The sequence below is a fragment of the Lissotriton vulgaris genome, chromosome 7, assembly GCF_964263255.1.
Source record: "Lissotriton vulgaris chromosome 7, aLisVul1.2, whole genome shotgun sequence".
NCBI classification, from domain to species: domain Eukaryota; kingdom Metazoa; phylum Chordata; class Amphibia; order Caudata; family Salamandridae; genus Lissotriton; species Lissotriton vulgaris.
The window spans coordinates 557,632,102-557,635,764 of record NC_141695.1 but is presented as its reverse complement, the minus strand read 5'-3'; the positions used below and the strand labels follow the sequence as shown (position 1 = coordinate 557,635,764).

Sequence of the window (3,663 nt, the reverse complement as noted above, 5' to 3'; positions counted from 1 at the left end):
CAAACGCAAACAAATCACCCGCACACACACCTGTGTAAGGTTTTCAATATGCTTTCATTCTGGGTGGTGTGGCCTTCATTAGTGGAGCTTCCTTTTGCATTGCCATGATATGTTTCCCTTTCTCTTTCTGAACGACGCGTAAGTAATTTACCGAGTGCTCACTCACGGAAGAATGGACTGCTTGGTGGAGACAATTGGGAGGTTATGGAGGATATTTACGTGGCAAAACGGATCGGGTAGTAGTTCACCCTCCAAATGTAAGTGCCTCAAGACGTAGCTGCGCAAGGCAGGTGGAGTTGGACGGGGGCTGGCACTTATCTCCTGGATGCTACAGGGCCGCCCTGCAACGTGGTTTTCATTCACCCACTCTGGAACCCTTCTGTGCTGTCGGATTTCAGTGCTGGGCTGCACTGTTTCAGTCGTACATCAATTACTATTGCACGGTTTGCAAAGGGATGGTGTGAAGCTGGCAATGATGTTGGCTTTTCCTTTTTTTTTTTCGTTTTCTTTTTGTTTTTTTATTGCAATATTAATACAGGGGCGGACTGTATTTGAAATAAAAATGTCCTAGTATTTCCAATATGCAGTTTATCACCAGGCCCAACACTCTGTCTCCATACTATCCAGAATACCGTTTCATTTTGCTTATAAATATGACAGGTTGGGGATAAATAATATTTTAACATGTATGATTATTTCATGTTAGAAATGGAGGGTCAACAATAAATACGTCCGAGTGATCACCAGAGTACAAACTTTGCAGGAAGTCACACAACCGATGTCCTGGGATACCCTGTTCCAACGCCCATTTGTGTCTTTTTTTGCAATTTAAAAAGAAGTGCAATAAAATTAATAAATTGCTTCCCTGTTTGTGCGAACAGCTTTACGTTGGAGATCCTTTTTAAACAATCTGCACACATACCCTGTTATCATAAAAATAATCCTGAAAGGTAAAATATGAAAACTGGTGACAAATACAGTCACATGGCTACAGTTAAATAAACATAGGGGGCACGAATAAAAGAGCAATTTAAGCAACATATATTGCTATGTCACAAAAAACGATTTAAAATGCATTGACAAAGAATTTTTAAAAAACTGAATAAAACGGAGTTGTTGGACGATAAGTACATAAAGAGAGTCTTGGGACAGTCCTTCACAGGTGAGTCAGATTGGGGGCCTCTTGCATTCTTCCCTGAGAAGGCTGGTGAGAGGACAGGTCTGTGTATGTGGGGTGAGGGTGAGGGTCGCACTGTCCATGGTGGTGGCTGGAGGCCATGGACCCAGGGCCACCATAGTCCATGCTGGCCGAGGAAGGGTGGGAGAGATGGGTTAAACCAAAAATGGAGGGCCCCGAGTTAGCCATGCTTTCCACATAGCTGTTGCCCACGTAGACGGGGCTACCCTGTAAATGCGGATTTCCATAGCCATTGTTGCCCTGCAGTGAGTGGGCCTCGTACTCCGGCGTGACAGCTGCCGTCCCCGAGTACCTCTTCTGGGGAGGCGGGCAGTTGTTGAGGGGAGGCGGATATGATGTGTGCAGGTTATAGGCGTTCTGGTGCGACTTGGTGAAGGACGGGGGCAACTGGGGTTCATAGGGCACGCTGTTCACCAGGGAGTGCATGGAGTTCAGGTACCCCCCGCCCATCGACTGGGGCAGCGGGCTCCTGCTGGGGGACTGGCCCCCGATGACGTCATCATTCCCTTGCCCTTCTGGTCCTTTTTGTTTTTCATCCGCCGGTTCTGGAACCAGATCTTGATCTGCCTCTCGGTGAGGCTGAGCAGGCTGGCCATCTCCACCCGCCGGGGCCGGCACAGGTACCGAGATATGCGGGTGGCGGTCAATTATGAGTGTACCAGATTCCAGAAATTTCTGTCAGGTGGAGGGGGGCCCGACATTTCAAGAAATTTAGCTGGGGGGACTCAACCTACAAAAGTTTGAAGACCTCTGATTTAGGGGCATATTTACAAGGGCTTTAAAACTATCACCCTATTTACAAGAGGTGCTAACATGCGTAATCGCATGTTCGCACCCTTTTTCCCAACGCCTCCCTTTGAATCTCTAATGAGATGCAAAGTGGGCGTCACTGGGCGTACCCCGGATGGACAACACTGCAAATATCTCTGAGGCATATCATCAACCCCCCGAGATAAAATTATTGCCGATTTAGTGTCCGTTTTCGGATGGAAAGCGGCGGTAATTTTATCGCCTAATCAGCAAGGTCACTCTATCGGGTGAATCCTTGAATTATCACCCTTATCCCCAACGCCCATCTTTGCATCTCCAATGACATGCGAAGTGGCGTTCCTGCCTGACATAACTGGGGAAATGTCGCTAAGTGACATTTCTCCGATTATCAATGGGCACGCTAACCTGCAGAGCGACAAGCAAAGTAGCAGTAACCTCTGTTATTGCTACTTTCCTTACGCCTGCTTCAGAACTGACTTAGCCATGATATCCTATGTAAGGTGGATATCATGGCTAAGTATGCTTTGCCCTATCAGAAAGCTTTCGCCAAACCTTGTGCGAATATTGCTGTATTTTCAGCGATAATCGCACAATAGGCAGCTTGCGCTCTGAATTTTATCGCTTTGGAGATAAGCGTTGCTGATAGCACGCTATCTCCGCGATAAATTTCTGAGTTGGCAGGCGATAATTATCCTCGCGATAAGAGCGCTGAGCGATAAATAAAGCATGGCCTTGATGATATGCCCCTAATGTTTGCTAAAATGCAGATTTACCTATCTCTAACATTGGGGGGGATTATGCTGATACGACCCTGTGGGTCGTATCAGCAAGGTTAATGCCATTTTGCAGGGAACATCGCGGGAAAACCAGCGATGTTCCCTGCAAAACGGAGATAATCTCGCTATCTCTAGAATTTTTATCGCCCTGGAGAAACGCGTTGTTAATAACGTGCACCAGGGCGATAAATTCCAAGAGATAGCCTGCAATAATAAAATTATCGCAAAGCACGGTCAGCAATAATTATCGCTGGCTGTTGATGATATGCCCCCTAGATTGTTGTTTCTCACAGTGCTTTGGAAAGTTAGATACTGAGTAAGTCAGATAAAATGGAGGAGCAAATATCCAAGCAGCAGTGTTAAAAAAAAAATAAGAGAGCAGTCTAGTGCAACAACACATAATATAACATAAAATAATAGAGGATATTTTGTTCAACACCTTAGCTTGTTTGGCTACCATAACAAAGAATTCATTTCTAATCTTGGATTCTAGCGCTTCACAGAAAATCATGTGATTCTGATCAAACACTTCACTTCCATGCGTTTGAATTTTAAATACTATGTTGTAAATATTTCAATTTAAAAATGAGCTGTCAGCAACACATAAACACACGCACTAGTTTATGTACCGAATTGGGTGGTTGAGATGCTTCTGTAGCAAGAAGAATTTTCTTTGAAATGCACTTTGCTTCTCCTCGAAATTAGGTTCGTGTGGTAGTAAATAGGTAACATAACAAATAACGAAAATATTTTTTATCTGACGTGTTCTTAAAGTGACAAATTGCTTTTTCTGGCGCTATATTTGATTCGTTCATCTATTAATTCAAAGATACTTAAAATATTTGCAGACTGTAAAATAGAAGCTGGTAATTTTTCACATTTATGGGGACTCATAATCTTTTGACACAACCTCCCATT

At 44.3% G+C, this 3,663-nt stretch overlaps 1 pseudogene across 1 annotated transcript; it reads right to left on the bottom strand.

Annotated features, from left to right (window-relative positions):
- Positions 1-506: 506 nt before the first annotated feature.
- On the bottom strand, positions 507-1,821 carry LOC147702029 (homeobox protein Hox-A3-like; annotated as a pseudogene). The gene has a single exon (XR_015297208.1). The product of XR_015297208.1 is annotated as a homeobox protein Hox-A3-like (transcript).
- Positions 1,822-3,663: the final 1,842 nt, after the last annotated feature.